Source organism: Lipotes vexillifer, unplaced genomic scaffold (assembly GCF_000442215.2).
Source record: "Lipotes vexillifer unplaced genomic scaffold, Lipotes_vexillifer_v1.1 scaffold5, whole genome shotgun sequence".
NCBI classification, from domain to species: domain Eukaryota; kingdom Metazoa; phylum Chordata; class Mammalia; order Artiodactyla; family Lipotidae; genus Lipotes; species Lipotes vexillifer.
The window spans coordinates 1,000,179-1,017,885 of record NW_006788592.1 but is presented as its reverse complement, the minus strand read 5'-3'; positions in this window follow the sequence as shown (position 1 = coordinate 1,017,885).

Below are 17,707 nucleotides of genomic sequence, written 5' to 3'. Positions count from 1 at the left end.
GAGATTGATGGGTCCAGAGAATAAAGTCGTGCTAATATACAGCTTCAGACTGTTCTGGAGTCAACTCAAGGATGATTTCCAGGTGGTTGGAATGGGGATGAGAGAGCACTTTTTACACAGCTCATTTGCTGACAATGAACTAATTTGAACAGTTTCCTTGGAAATCCACCAGAATGATGGGACAAGGCAGTATCAACCAAGTTATCTTCACATGTAGCACCAAGATACTGCTACTGGAAACTCAGGGTCCTTGCCCTCTCTGAAGATCTCGGAAAGAAATCACCACCAAGTACTTACACTATTCTACACTCTTATCCTCATGAATTTATTCAATACTTTCAATAACCCTGTGAGGAAGGAATTATTATTGTTACTCGTGAGTTTAGAAAAGTAATTCATAAATCATAGGTAGTGAGCATTTCAAAACTACTTTGAGGATCATGCATATGTGTGCTTTTGTGTGTGTGTGTAAACAGATAAGGAGAGGCGGTTTATAGAACATTCTGGAAGCCCCTTGCAAATGTTCCTCTTGAAAAGAAACTGGATTTATTGTAGTAGTTGCCTGGAGCATTTTTAAACTAATTTTAAGTATATTAGCTCAGGAAAGAAATGTTCTTGCTGCTTCACTGTTTAAAAAAAAAACAAACCTGAAATGTATCTTCAATCTATTTTACTGCTTACCATAATTTCTACATATTTTATGTGTGTTCTTTTCAATAGGGAAAAGGAAGTACCTGGGTAAGGGAACACACCTGTAGTTAGCCAGAGCCCCAGTAAACAAATATTAGATGGAGAAGCCAAAAAGAATTGAGGCTTTGGAATAAGACAGACCTAGGTTCTATGTAAACTCCACCACTTTTATTCTAATGATCCTACTGAAGTTTCTTAGCCTCTCTGAGCATCAATCTCCACATCTATAAACTAACCAAATCATGATACTTATGGAGTGACTGTAAGGGTTAACTGAGAAAAATATATATCAAAAAAAACCCCCCAAAACTGGCATTGTGTTGCTGCCTGACGAATGTCAATTCTCTATTGCATGCTTTTTGGGGGGATCTAGTGGCTGTCAAAGGTCCCAGGACCAAACCAAAGTGATGGCTCTTGGAGAAACACTTACAGATCCATACCCAGCTCCTCTTAGCTGAGATCCAAGCCAAAGTTCATCCCCAAGAGAGCAGAAAGTCCTGGGAAATTAGAGATTCATAATATATTTTCTAATTCCTGGAGGCCTTATGACAGCGTCTTGAACTTTTAGCTGGCTTGATAAATTTTGACGATTAATGTTTGGAAATAATTTTGTCAAAGATGTAACCGTTCACCACGTGGGCTGGAAAGATTAACCCTTTTCGTGTTATTATAATAATCATTATGATTGCTAAAGATAACTGGGCAATAACAGAACAATTTAAAATTAATTTGTCCTCACTATCTGAAATTGAAAGAGTCCATTCACGGTCTAAAGAGAAAGTCTTACATTTCTAATGATATAGTGTCATCAATGCTTCAAGCATCAGTTCTTCATTGTTAGTTCTTCATTACAGATTGAGATTTGGGGCCAAGGCAAGAGTGTCTATTTACGTCTTAAATACACTGGGATCTTCATCATTACTGTCGTGAAGTATGGCCATGCTCATTGGTCAAACAGAGAGGCTATTGAAATAAAACTGAAGAAAAAGCAAGAATTACTCCATTTTCCTAAGTAACATCATGAGTCCCTGAAACGTAGAGTACACTGTTCACTCATTCTTCCATTCAGTCATTTATAATAAGCACCTACCATGTCCCAGGCCTTGTACTAGGAAGTCTAAGAAAAGCAGATTCCTGACCTTAATGAGCTACCATTCTAGAGAGACTCCCTCTAAGTCAGGGTTACTCAAAATTGGCACTATTGACATTCTGGGCCAGATGATTGTTGTGCACTGTAGGATATTTATCCCTGACCTCTACCACTAGTGCCAGTGGCACCTCCTTCTCAGTATTGACAACCAAAAACATCCCCAGACATTGACAAATGTCCCCAGGGAGGGAGTTGGGGACAAAGTTGTACCTGGTTGAGGACCACTGGCCTAGATGCACATACCAATAAGTAACTGCCATTGGTGGAAGCTCCCTGTGCTGTTCTTGGTCCAGGTCACCTAAACTTCCTGGTTCAAAAATAAATTCTAGGCTATTTTTGGTTTCCTGGAAAAGTTTATGACACAACAGCTCAATATAACTCAGATGAAGTCACACACACTTATGAAATTTAAACCTTTCCCAAGCAACTTATTATTTTCAGGGAAAAAAAGGTACTAAATGCAAATGCCTGGGAGGCTTTGATATCTATCAGATCCAATAATGAACACAGTTTAGGGAGAACTGTTGCATACAATGTAGATGTTGCAGAAGGTATCATAGAAGAGCAAGTATCCTGTGACCACTGGAGAAACTGTTTTACCCATCTATACAACTCTATAATGATCTATACATATCCTTCACCTGGGTTTCAGAAGTTTCACATGACTTAAAATATGTAACCAGTCAATTAAAACTAAAACAAAGAAAGAAACGAAAACTAAACACCTTAGGAAAATTCCTCCATCATTTAGGATCATTTAGATGTGAGGTATAGCAATTGGACTTTTAAGTGTCAACTCAGATCAATTGGTAGTGGCTGTCTGGAGTCCTGGGCTGGGAAAAGTTCTAAGATCACACCTGAGGGAAAGAATGCCATGTTTGATTAGTGATGTCTATGCTGTCCACTGAAGAGTAAATTGCGTATACCTGCTATTTGCCATCCTTGATACAGATACCATTTTCAGTGCTAGTGTCCATTATTTACACAGACTGGTTAACTCCAGAGATGAAGTCTATAAATGAGCTTGATGTATCCAGTTCTGACGAGCTCTTCAATATTATATATGTTATCTTACTTGTTTCTACTGAACAATTTGGAGGACTGTGTTTTCTTTCTAATAGGTTATATCATGAGCAAGTAAAACTATAGCTCACATCTCAAGAAAATGATTAGGAGTAATACAAGCCTTCTCTGAAGATTTATTGATCTTTCTTTCAGTTTTTCATTTTAGAGAGGCATAACCTAGGAGCATGGACATATGCCATCAATATGATTTCTAGGTTCTTCTTAACAGTGTTTTATTGAAATCTATATATGCCTCTCTCCATTTAAATATTTACTTATTAACTTATTCATTTAGTAAATATTTATTTAAGGCCATGATTGTGCAAGTAGGATGCCAAATGATTAAATCAGACATGAACTCTTCCCACAGAGACCTTAAAATCTAGCAGAAGAGATAAGAAATGCATACATTACAAGGTTACGAAAGATAAAATGACAAATGCCATTGCAGAAATTTTTAAGAAAGGAATTGCAGGAAGACTAGGAGGTAGAGCCTCCTTTCCAGGTAGTAGATCAGCGAAGAGATTGCCTTTGAGTGAGATGTGATGTACTGGTAAGATCATACTGACAGAGATAGAAGATATTCTAGGCAGCAAAGAAGGCTATAGTAAAAGCAGAGAAGGGGAATGTTTGGGGATATAGATTAAAAAAGAACCCAGCAAGTAGCTCTGTTTGAAAGGAACACAGTATTAAAAAAGAGGTAACGGGAAATAAATTTGGAAATACAGAGTGGACTCATACCTACACTGAGTATAAAATCAGAGTAGGTAGATGTGATCTTTTAACAGATGAAATTCCAATTATACTTATTGGACGAGAGAGTTGGGTCATAACCCCCTTCTTTTTTAATTTATGTTTCATGAACATGATTCATGAAAGAATCATGTTAGAAGAATGGGCTGCTTGCCCACTTACCAAAGGGAACCAGGCATCCTCCTCTATGCTGACGACAGTTTTATTTTTATAAACTGGGAGAGGTCTTAAGAAAAGGACTGATTCTTTCAGCTAGTTACCAGACACATGATTTTTAATTTACTATACAAAAATAGAGGTCATTTTATTTGGCATTCATTCTTTCATTTTAAAGGCAGACTTAAATGTTGACTTAAAGAACTCCAAACAACTGGACAGTTTTTCAGCTATCTGGGGGACATTTGTTGTCTGCTCTTGCAAAGTGGTAGAGCCTGTTGCACATCCTTCAGGAAATATACTGAGATGATTTTACAACTGAAGCAGGTAAAAGATGAAATTGTACTAACTACTGTGATTAAGGGCCTACAATGTGACAGGCATTGTGTAAACTCTTACTTAATTCTTCATTCTATAAATATTAATGGAACACCTACTGTGCAGAAGATGCACAAAATACTTGGTATAGAATGGCCAGTAACGACAGATAGGAGCTCCTTCCTAATTTCAAGGAGCAGAGAGTGCATGGAGAGATTAATCAAATGATCATAGTAATAAAGTAAAATTACAAACGGACAACAGAGCTGTAAAGGGACGATAACAAGGTTCTCGGAAAACACATAAAAAAAGGAAAAAACCCAACACAGACTGTGAAGTAAAGAAAGGCTGATTCAGGAAGGTCACTAAATAAAAGTGGGATGGGTAGAAGGAAAAACATTGTGATCAAAAGGGACAACAGTTCTGAAGCAGTAGGGAGCATGTCATGTTTGAAGAATTCAAAGAATGCCAGTAAATTGGAAAACAAAGAGAGATGGAGAGAAGAATGTGTGATGAGAGATAGGTAAGGTGAGAAGAGGTAAGAATTTGGGTATAAATCTATGAACAAAGAGAAAACAGAAAGGTTTCAAGTTTGGGGGCTTTAGAAGAAGAGAATCTGATCCGATTTCCACTGCAAGAGCATTACTTTCACTGCAATGTGGAAATAGAGAGAAAGGTCAAGGTACAGGTGTGAATTCTTTAAAGGCTGTTATAGTGACCCGGGCAAGAGCTGAGGGTCTGTACTAAGGAATGTGTAGGAGACATAAAGGGGAAAGACAGAGAGAGGTGAATGGCTCTGGTAGATATGTAGGTGGTGACATTGGCAGGATCAAAGGATGGGGAAGATGAAGAAAGCAAGAGAGATGTTAAGGATGAGATGGAGATTCTAGAAGACAGAACTGGATATACGGTGGTTCAAGTCATCCCCAAGGGGCACAGGAAACTGAGAAGCGGTCTGATTTCATAAGAGCCTGAAGTAGGAAGAAAACCAAAAAAGAGTGGCGTCCTGGAGAACATGTTTCAAGAAGAAGATAGCAATTTTCTCAAATGCTGCTGATGACAAAAAAATAGTTCTAGGTCTCAAATTTTGTGTCATTTTTCTACATTATTTTGTTCACCAGTTTACAGAGACTCTATTCCAAGGTTTACATCTGGCAGCCATTGGGCCAGGTGCATCCACAAATATATCTTGTTTGACCAGTTCAGACTGTTTCAAAAAATAGAATTTGAAAGCCTTTATGTTGGTCATGTGCTCTGCAGTTAACCAAAGGCCTTGAAGTTTTGTTTAAAACAAGTATTTTTAACCTGGACCTTACAGGCATTTATGACAATGATACCAAATACACACACACACACACACACACACACACACACACACACACACACACACACACACACGACAACATGGTGATTATTGTACCTAAACTTCTCCTCAGCCATAATGTAAAAAATTTTAAGGTATATCCTTTGAAATTTCGCATTCCGCCTAGTTCTAGTGTCTACAGCAAGGAGAATTATGGCCTCCGAGAATATTACATGCCCTAATCCTAGTACTTCGAATATGTTACCTTCCCTGGCAAAAGGGACTTAGCTGATGTGATTAAGGTTAATTGGTTGACCTTAAAATAAGGAGATTATCCTGGATTATGGAGTGGGCCCAATGTAATCACATGATCACCTAAAAGCAGAAGAGAAAAGCAGAGGGGGAAACCAGAGAGATTTGAAGTATGAGAAGAATTTGCTCTTGTTGGCCTGAAGTTGGAGAGGGCTACTTGACAAGGCAATGGGGACCTCAGACTGACAACCAAAGAAACAATATTCTGCCAACAACCTAAATGAACACTACAGAAGATTGTTCCCCCTGAGCCTCCGGAAAAGTTCCCCCTGAGCCTCCGGAAAAGAAGGCAGCTCTGCTCACACTTTGATTTCAGCTTTCAAGGCCCTGAGCAGAGAATCCACCCAAGTTATCCTGGACTTCTGACCTACAGAACTGTGAGACAATAAGTGTTTAAGCTGCTAAGTGTGTGGTAATTTATTACACAGCAATAGAAAGTGAATACAACATCCTTAACAAAGTATATATCAATTTTGTAGTATATCCGTGGTTATCCCAAGTCTAACTTCCTCCGGAAAGACTTCTTAGATCATTCTATTTGATTTCCATCCTCTAAACTCGGAGCGCTTATCTGTACCACCTAACAACATATTTGTTGTTTGCCTTGTCTGGCTATTCAATTCTCATGTTGTTTCACGTTTCATGTATATTTTCAAAACTTCTATTAAAAAGACTGAAAGTTTCTTGAAGGCAGTGACTGAATCTTTTACTCTCAAAATCAACTTCTGAAAATCTGATCTGGTTAAGTCACTGCGCTACTTAAATTATTGAATGGCTTTCTGTTGCCATCAGCACAAAGTTTTCTGGGCATGACCAACACAGATGGCAGAGCACGACCTGGCTCCTCCCCCCTCCCTAGCTCCATCTCATAAGGCACCACAGCACCCTCCTGCTGGATCTTCAGCCACAGTGGTCTCATCTCAGTCTCCCTTATTGGCTATGCTCATTCCTGTTCCAGGGCCTTTGCAGATGCTCTTCCTTCTGCCTGGAGCTCTCTTTCCTCCTTTCTGTGCTTGGTAAATTCCAGCTGTTCCTTTAGATCTCAACTCAGTGGTCCCTACTTCTCAAAAGAAGCCTTTCGTGGCCTCTTTTACTAGGTCAATGAACATTTTTATAACTTTTCATAGCAAAGTGAGAGAGTGGCATGGACATATGTAAAATAGATAGCTAGTGGGAAGCAGCCGCATAGCACAGGGAGATCAGCTCAGTGCTCTGTGACCACCTATGGGGGTGGGATAGGGAGGGTGGGAGGGAGATGTAAGAGGGAGGAGATATGGGGATATATGTATATGTATAACTGATTCACCTTGTTATAAAGCAGAAACTAACAGACCATTGTAAAGCACTTATACTCCAATAAACTCTTTCCTTATTCAAGCAATTTAATACTTGAATCTGTGATAAATTAATTAACGTCGTGTCACCTCCCAGTGAATATTCCAAGATGGTAGAGAACATTCCATTTTTGTTCTTTGGTATAGTCCCAGTTCCTGACAGGGTGCATGTCATGTAATGGTGTTTTAAAAAAATTATTATATATGCATATATAATTGTAGTAGACAGAATAACGTCCCCCTCTCCTCCCGAAGATATTCACGTCCTAATCCCTGGAAGCTGTGAATATGTTAGATTGCATGGCAAGGAAGAATTAAGGTTGCAGGTGGAATTAAGGTTGCTTACCAGCTGACCTTAAAATAAGGTTATCCTGGATTATCTAGGTGGTAATAAAAGTGGAAGAGGGAAGCAGAGAAGAAGAATCAGTCAAAGGAGGATGTGACTAGGGAAGAGAGACAGTCATGGACAGACATGCAACACTGCTTGCTTTGAAGATGGAGAGAGGGGAGAGTGAGCCAAGGAACGGGGCAGCCTCTAGAAGCTGCAAAATGCAAGGAAATGGATTCTCCCCTAGAGCCTCCAGAAGGAGCACAGCCCTGGCAACGCCTTGATTTTATCCCATAAAGGATTTCTAACCTGAAGAGCTGTAAGATAATAAATTTGTGTTGTTTAAGCCCCTAAATTTGTGATAACTTGTTACAGCAGCAATAGAAAACTAACACAACGACCTAGACCATTGCTTTGCCCACAGAAATTCAATACATTTCCTAATTGACTTCAGCTCAAAAACATTTACTGAGTAAAATTGAACTGTTAACAATCTAGTATACTGTGACAAGATGTATACAATTTAGAGCTGTAAAAGAAAAACTTTAAAAATATTACCTCTAACCTCTTTCCCATAATACAGATAAAAAAATAATTGAAGCTCAAAGAAGTAAAGAAACTAGCAAAAAATATACATCTAGCTGGTGAGAAAGCCTCAAGGTGACCACCTATGTTGTGAGACAATGAGGAAAAAAGTCATGAAAAGAGTTAGGGAAACAGCTTTGAATAATCTGTTCTACATATGGTGATCTCCAGGAGTAACAAGTAGGGCAGTATTTTTCTGTATTGCAGACTAAAAGGCTACGAGGTCTCTACCTAATTTTTTCAAAGAATACTAAATAACAAATACAATAACAAATAACAGATTGGCTGCAAGAGGAGAAAAAGTACTCTTTGAATAAGATTTGCCACATGGGATTAGTGAGTGTCTCATTATCTGTTGCTTGAGTTAAAAAAAAATGCTCACATTATATAAATAGATTCCTTTACTCTTTGGAACAAAAATTATGTGTGTTTAGGTTGTAAAATGGAATACTGGCAAGCCAGAGAGCTAGCTATTATGTTAACAAATATCGGTGAGGTTTTTTTTGTGTCATAATATAGTAGGCCATCGGTTCATGTCAATAGTGTGACTTGCTACTTGTCAAAGAGTTTATTTTAAATTATACTATTTGAGACCTAAATACATGTCTTTTGTTACCTACCAGATCTAGAGGATTTTCAACAGACAGATAAAAAGCTAATGCAAATCATCAACCTACTCTGAGACTGAAGCAGAAGCATGACAAATACACAAATAATTCACGTCATCAGTGCCTTTGATGTCAGCAATGGACTTCAGGTGGGAACAGTCATGAGAAGGAAAAAGTATTGGGATTTTCAAACAGTGGATCGTCTAAAAAAGCAACCAGTCACTGTGGAATATGAATATTCTAGACTCGGTTTTTCTGTTAGATCAGTCATTTTTTTAATTTGACAAATTTTAATGAAAACATAACACAGGTATTTGCAAACATCATTAATATTGGTAAAACTGACTCTGGTTAATAGGGCCATGCAATGCAAATCATTATTAAAGAGACTGTGTACAAATTAGAGAAAAATGACTAATAGTAACATATTGTTCTGAGATGTCTTCCCCCAAGCAAGGCCAAAAATACCAGTCAACTAGTCAGCCAGGCTTTATTTAGTATCTAATCTCTTCTCAAAAGTATCCAAGACTAGAGATGCAAGAGAAGCAGGTGGTCACTGCATTTATGAAAACAATTAATTCTAATGGCTAAGGTTTATGGAGAAATCACTATATGCCAGAAAAAGTTACCTGGCTTAGTCATAATCTTCACACCAACCCTGCGGTGTGTAAGTTTCATTCCCATTCTACAAATGAAGAACTATGGGAAAGTTGCAAAGAAGTCAAGTATCTTACCAAAGGCTATACAGCTAGCACAATGTGGAGTCCAGACTGATCCCTAACAGGTGTTCCTTCCACTCTGCTGTTCCATTCATTTCTTTTCAGAAACAGTGCAACACATTGCCAAGAACCATAGATTTAAGAGGGTTATCATAAAGCAGACTGTACACAAATACATGTTTGCTGTCTTTGAGAACCAGTAGAGTGTGATGGCTAAATGCTAAGACTTTGGATTCAGCGTGCTTGGGTTCAAATCCCACTTCCTCCAACTGGGAAATTGGCTTGATGTGCCTCAGACATTTTTATTTCTATTACCTCACTCATAGAGTCTTTAATGAGGAAACCCAAATGCAACACCAGCTTCCTTATAGGGTCATTTTGAGGTAATGCAGAGGCAACACTACCTTCTTCATTGTGTATGTGTCATGAGGTAACACGTACACAGCACTTAGAATAGAGCCGGGCCCATAACTGACATTCTGTGATTGTTAGCTATCATCAGTGTGAATCAAAGCAAGAGGGAGTAAAATTGATAAGGGTGTTTGATAGGCAGGATTGAATGAATAAAGCAGAAAAATTAAAAGATTGATCAAATTTTTCCCTTTCTGAGCAGTCATTGAGTACGAGCACAAGCATGTCCTAGTCCATGGAAATGAATAAGATACATTTTTGGACCTGTCTTCAAGCAGCTTTTAAATCCACCTGCATTTACCATTGGGACCAGATTAAGACAAGTGAGCTTTTGGTTGGTCTCAGGAGACTCAGTCAAACCCCAGATCCACTCAACCCAACCTTATGCTTATTCTTTATCTTCGGCCTACACTCTGATCCCCTCCCTCCATTCTTCCTGACCTAGAACACCAGCTCTCTTCATCTATTCTTATCTGCCACCTAGAAATTGCACCTCGAAAGTTACAAAATACCTTTCGGTCCATGTAATGAGATCTTTTCCAGTTCTCTCCCAGCCAAACCCTCTCAAAACAAAAGCTTTAAGTTATGTAGTTTTCCAAACACATGTTACTGTTTTATCCCCCATATTCTGATATCAGAGCTCTTATCCTTTCACATTATCCTTTTGCCATATAACGACTAGTTCTTCCAGTCAGGCTTAAACAAAACTCCTATACAGAGACTTCTCTGATCTGTTCAAGGCAATCCCCCACTCTTCTGTGCCCCTTCTGTAGCTTATATCTAAGTCTACGATGCCCTTACCAAGTTGTAGGGCAACCGGTCTTGGTTCCTTGTCACTGCCAAATTCCTTAAGACATAGACTTTGCCTGGTACCTGGCTCCATAGTAGCCATTCAGACCACTTAATTTCTACCACACTGATATTCTATGCTATAAAAGTTAGCGCTTGGCTTTGCATATATGACTTAGTAGTAGTGTTGAGGAGTAAGACTCATCATTTGAGCAAAATCTTAATCAGTAAATCAACAAATAATTGACGAAATGATTTTTATCTTTCTAGCTTAGTTCTCTGAGGCATACAAAGGAAGTATCCAAAGAACTTAGTATGTAATTGGGGGGAAACAAAACTGATCTAGACTTAGGTGATTAGACTCTTAATTATTAATCTCGTTCCTGTTTTCTTTTATCTCCTGACCTGTGTTGTCCACAGGATATAATCACTAAGAAGTTTATTTATTTTATCTGTTGTACAGTTAGTACCATTGGGGACAAATTTTTTTCTGTGCTTGGAAACCACAACTACAGAAAGGCATATGAATTCACAGATGGGTGAGCAACTGTTAGAAAAGGAAGACTCTGGGGAGCCATTAAAAACAAGAATTAATTCTGAATAGCAAAAGGAAATTACCCTAAAGGGTAAGTATAAAAGCAGAATGAGTGCTCCTTATATGAAATGAGAACATTCTATACAAGAATTAGGGAGCAATAAAATCCACCCTTACATTTTATTATTTTACAATCATCCTTTCTCTTTGATAATTGTAAGAATATAATCTATAACAATTATTTAGCTCATTCATATAGAACGTTCTGGCAAAGAGTGGCAGAAGATACTCAAGCAAAAGTATATGAGCAAAAGAATATGCCTCATTCAACCCCGAAGAGAATCTCAAGTATTTTCTGTCAAATGGGAGACTAGGAAATCCTTTTCTGTTTTCTGCTCTGGCTTCTCAAGAATCAAGGTGACTTGTAAATGAAAACTATGCTCTTCTCTTCTAAAGCTGTCTGGCTCAAGAAATATTCCAGCATAGGCCGAACAGTTTATCTACTCTTGATTCTTAAGAAAAAAGTAAAATAATATGGATATTAATAGGTATGTGTTATTCATATATTTATTCAAGAAATTATTGAACATTTCCTAAATACAAGGCAGCATGCCAGCTACTAAGAATAAATGGAAAGCTAAAAGATAAATAATAATAGTTAACAATTACTGATTGGTAAGAACTTTGCATGAATTATTTTAAGCCTTGTGACAATCCTTGTAGTATTAGCATTTTCCTTATTTTCAAGTAAAGTAACTGAACCTTAGGAAGATTAAATAACTTTTCCAATGTCATGTTACTTATAAAGTAGTAAATTTAGGATTCAAATCCAGGACTATCATATTACAAGGGTAAGAGATTTCATGGAAGAGATGACATTGAATTAAGCTTTGAAAGATGAACAAGTGCATTAGGTAGATTATGCTAGGATATGCTGTGGTAACAACCAATCCCAAGATCTCAACAACAATTTCTTTTTCTTCTTGTATTTCATGTCTGTTGTGGTTCAACTGCGCATCTTTTTTATTCTGCAACTAGACTGACAGAACATGCCCTATTTGGAACATACCTGATTGATAGCAGAGGAAAAAAAGAGTAATTGATGGGACCATGCAATGGCTCTTAATGCTTCTACTCAGAAGTGACTTAATCTAAGAAATACAACAAACTGGTGAGTATAATAAAAAAGAAGCTGATTCACAGATATAGAGAACAAGTTAGTGGTTACCAGTGGGGCAGGGTGGTGGGGAGAGGTCATATAGGGGTGGAAGGTATAGGAGGTACAAACTATTGAGTGTAAGATAGGCTCAAGGATGTATTGCATAAGACAGGGAATAAATAGCCAGTATTTTATAATAACTGTAAATGGAAAGTAACCTTTAAAATTGTATAAAATTTTTTTAAAAAGAAATGACAGATAACTTTCATTCATATTTCATCAAACAAAGCAATTTATAAGTCAAGTCTGCTGTCAATGGAGTACAGAGGTAGAATTCTCTTATGGAGAGAGATAATCCTTGGGAATTGTTACAGGTTTAGATGAGTAGAAATGGGAAATAATATTCTAATAGAGGAATATTCTAAACTTAACTCCAATCTCCATAAAAAGTAACCATGTAAGTATTTACAGAGAGTGGAATTTTGAGTCCATATGGAGCATTATTTAAGAGGTTCAAAAAAGGACAATGGTTTGGGAGTATCTGTAGGCTGATCTGACACAGTCAATTTAAGAGAGAGTCACTGAATGAGAGGGGAATAAAAAAGATGCTTAGGCTTGCAGCAGAATAAGAACTTTCTCCTCCCTACTGTGTGCCTAAATGTCTGGCAATGGTAACTACAATTTAGACAGTGACACCAAACACCACCATCTGCTCTAATTTACTCTCATGACTTTGAGCTGGGCTGGGCATCCAAAACCACCTGTCTAAGCTCACAGCCCTCAGATCTGAGTAAATTGGCCACTTACTGTCCACAACATTGAAGTAAGAAAGGCAATTCTTCTGTTAACACCATTCTTTCGCTAAAGTAACCTACACAGCTGAAATGATTTTTCCTTGGAAAACAACTGAGCCCGTGAAGGGTTGAGATTGCCTTAAGGTTACTTTCTGAATTTGAGCCTGGCATCAAGAATAACACATTGGATGTTTTCTTTAATTTTACAGTGAGCTGTCCCCTCCAAGGAGACTTCATCTAAGCTATCTATACAACGCCAAAGTAGTCTATGAATATAGCAAAATACTAGGCAAACTGAAGTTTGCTTTTGACGTCAGGTAAATCTGCATTGTCTACTTGGTGACCAATGACCTGGGATGAACTTCAGCTTATCTCTGTGCCTTCATAACTCCTTGATCAAAGTGGAGACTGTCTCACCTAGAGCTTTGCAAATCTCCTGCAGGAGTTCAGTTATATTTTAATTGACACATTAGAAACCAAAAAAGAATAACATATGTCATTAGAAAATCAATTGGCCTCTTGGAGCTTTCATGGCCTCATCTGAAAGCAGCAGAGCTGAGACTTGAGGCTACGTGACCTGGGTGCCATTTTTACCCTTTTTGGTTGCTTGACATAGAAAGCCCTGAAGGGCATGCTGCTTTGAGGAAGAATAGCCACTTCTAGAATCTCTGAGTGATCAAGCAAAAGTAGAAACCATTTCATATAATACTCTAGGGATAAGAAAGCAATACTAAAGAGAAAACCAAGTGCCTAGGAAACTGGAATTCTCACAAACATTTCTTTTGTCTGAAGAGAATTATTTTAGACAAATTACAATCCTACAGACCACTGAGGAGAAGTTTTCAAATTCTAAGACTTCCTCAAACTTACCACACAAACAAAGCATTTACCAACAAAATAAAAGAAATGCCCTTTTAATCTAAATGAGGCCCTCTGAGCCTTACCCACAGAGTGTGTTCAATTCACAGAAACTTTAGAAACACAGCTGAATTAGAAATTCTATAACCTTAACTTGAAACAAACTTTGGAAATATTTCAAAGCATTTTCATGGGTTCTCAGCAAGCTCCAAGCCGATGGGTTTCAAATATTTTTCCGTGTCCCTGTGAACCGTGGAGAGAAGGGAAAGCCTGAATTATCAGGATCCATTCTGTCTCTCTGACTCTTCAATCTGAGTGTGCTGGTTTTACATATATTACACATTGAACTTCCAAGAAAAAGTTCTCCTGAAGAATGGATTCTAGTATTCAAGTGCTTTGGGGAAAAACAAAACAAAACAATTTGAAAACCACTGCTCCAAGCAGGAAAAATTAGAGAAAGCTTAAAATGCAGCAGGTTCTGGTGTTCCCTAGCTCCACCAGGTCTGTCAGGAACAGGGAGGGGTGAGAGAGTAGTAAAATGATCCTTAGGAGAAAAGGCAGCAGGAAAGAGGAAAGAAAAACCGGCTGCAACATTCCTCTTACTGCGCGCGAGTTGCCCCTGGCAGCAGCTAGGAAAGATCCCATTCTTTGTTGAACGTTGTAAGTAACCAGCTGGGCTTGTCATGCTCACTTAATAGCAGTACTTTAAGGAAGTGTTGTCATTTCCTTGTCAGATTCATTTCTCTACCCTCTATTATCTTTTCAAAATCACATTACAAAATATTATGAGCTTCCTGTATCAGACACTTTGGTTCTTAGTCACTCAATTATTAAAACTGTATGATTTTTTAAATTACCATTATGTGTGGGCTGTCTTTACCAAAGCGACAAAGCTATTGAGTTAACCCAAATGGTGCTATGATTGCAGGATCAGAACACGGAAGATTATAGCACTGGAGGAAAAAAAAACAGCTATTTTGCATCAGTGCCAATAAAATCCTGGGAAACTCACCATGACACCATTATGCTAGACAGAGCAGGCAAATGCTCCCCACGTATTTCCACGCGGGGTAATAGGAAAACAACACCATATAGGGCTGATAGGTCTGTACCAAGTTACTCATCTATAGTAAACGAGGCCCTCTGGGAAAGTGACAAAAGCCCCCTCATTTCACAGCAAGAGCCACCTCTGTCAGCTACCTCACTGCCCCTGTGCCAATTACCATGAGGTCTCTGTGCACCTGCCATCAGAGCTGCTGACAACAAGGGCTGGGTCCTCTGCCTCTCTCGGGGGACAGCTGTGGGCAGAACTCCATGGAAACTGGGTTTCTGGGATTCTTCCACAGGACGAGCTGGCTTTATGAGGTCAGCTCACTGAGCTTGATGAGCTTCTGACAAGACCAACCTGAAAAGGAGGGGGAATTCGCAGGTGCCTACCCAACTTGATTTTTTTAAAAAAGAAGCCAAGCAATCTTCCTATTGCCTGACATTCTACACATGATCACTTAGGTCTCCCTTAAGTTCGCCACCATAGACAGCTGGGCCTACTTAACACCAAACTGCAAATTCAGCCTAGCTCCAATCTCTGGAGCCAATTTTGCTGCTTGGCAGAGTGGGTGATTTACAATGGCCCAGGCAAGGAACTCAAGGAGCCAAAGCTGTACATAGGGTATAAAAATGGAGAGGGATGTTACATAACTGTGATGGCAGGTGTGGTGAAAACTATGGTGAACTTGAGAGGCTATGCTCATCCAAAGGCCTCAGCATTATATAGCTTCAATGGACTCTTTTCAGGACAAATACAAGCCACCTTTGGCAGAGCTTCCAGTTTGTTTGTTAAGACATCAGAAATACATATTTTCATATAAAATTGGAATTTAAGTTGGCGAGGTTTTTGTTTTTTAAAGCAAAACATGTTTGCCCACTGTCTTAGTTTCCAATTGCTACTGTAAGAAACTACTACAAATACAGTGGTTTAAAACAACACAAATGTTTTATCTTAGAGTTCTATAGGTCAGAAGTCCAAAATATGTTGCACAGGGCTAAAATAAAATTGGTGGGACTGCATTCCTTTTGGAAGCTCCAGAGGATACTTTTTTTTTTCTTTTTTCAGTTTCTATAGGCTTTCTACATTCCTTGGCTAATGGACCCTTCCTTCATTTTCAAGGCCAGCAACAGAGCATATTCAAGTTTCTTCTGACTCTGACACTCTTGTTTCCCTCTTATAAGGACCCATGCAATTACATTGGGTCCAACTGGATAATCCAGGAAAATCTCCCCACCTCAAGATCCTTAACTTAATCGCATCTTCGAAGTGCCTTTGCCGTGGAACATATTCACAGGTTTGGGGGATTAGGAAACGGACATATTGAGGAGCCATTATTCTGCCTATCACACCTCCATTATACAATGGTCTAGGCAGCTTAAAGAGCTCAGAGGCTCAGCCTCCCATCAGCCTTGAGCTCTATACCCAGTAACTAGATTCTACTACCATAGTCATGTCTCCATTTTCTCTGCTCCCAGTCTTGTCATCAACACACTTTCTTGCCCTTACAACATCACCTAGCTTTAAAAGTCACACAATGATATTCTTGATCCAGAGTATGGGACTGAGCTCACTGATGGGAAACTCTTGTTCCCAGACTTTAAATTTTTACCACTGTGACTTTTCCACACTGCTTGGATCATCTCCAGGGCTGTCTGCTGTTCTCTCTACTAAACAAAGTCCAGTCCCAAGAACTGTAGCTTCATTCTCTTGGGTTCTGAAACCAGTTACTCTCATCTTCAAACCTGTGAAATGACAAACCTCTTAGGAAGGATTATACATTTTTACTTTGCAGACATTCATCAACCATCATTTGAACCTAAGATGTATTCCTGGGCCTGAGTGGGTGCCGTGAGGATGGAGGAATGAGATACTCAGAGCACTGCCCCAAGGATACATTTTTACAGGGTACTTCCTTCACCACATTGACTAAGGAGGCTCAGATTTTGACTCCAGTTATCAAATTGAAAGTATTCCAACAATATTTAAGTGCAGGGATGGATCTCTTCAAATTAATGCAAGATCTCCCTGGAACTCCCTGCTTATAGCAAAGGTCCCTTTATCTCCTTCTCTCAAGGGAAATGGGGGAATGCAGTAGCCAAGCCAGGACCAGATTCCAGCAGGGACAGAGAAAAGAGAATGAATATCACTGACTTTGGGTTATATTTTCCCTTCATAGTGGTAATGTTTACCAAAAACTGAAGCCCAAGGTGATAGTGTTTTATTGAAAGAAGTTCTAGACATCCAGGCTGATCAAGGCCAGAGCAGAATTTAACTTGGCTTAGTGATAGACAGGGGGTCACCCTCCCTGACAGAACAGGAGAATGGAATCCAACCAGAGGCTGCTGCTGCCAGATCTTCTTTCTTACTTTCTCTCACCTCCTCCTGCCACTTCCTCCTTCCTCTTTCCTTATTCTCTTCTCTGAGAACTTCTTCTTTCCCTCTGTGGAGGAGGAGTAACTATATAAAGGGAGTATTTGTATTTTCTCCATTTGAAAGTGTGTTTTGTTAAATGACCTTCGATCTGTAGCCTCTCACCCAGAACATCGCTGTGCTTTCCCTGAAGAGCCCATGGGACCCCATGAGTAATCTTTATTGCATATAGCCTATGCCCACAAATAGCAGAGACTGTACACTAAAATCACAGACTACTTGACCCTCTGCTGCATCTGTCCCAAAGACTTGTCTGACTGAATTGTTTTACTGAACTGTCAACATTTATAAAATCAAGACATTTCACTGTAAAATTCAGATAACCATATTATCTTAAAGAAGATGATCTGGCTTCTCTGTGC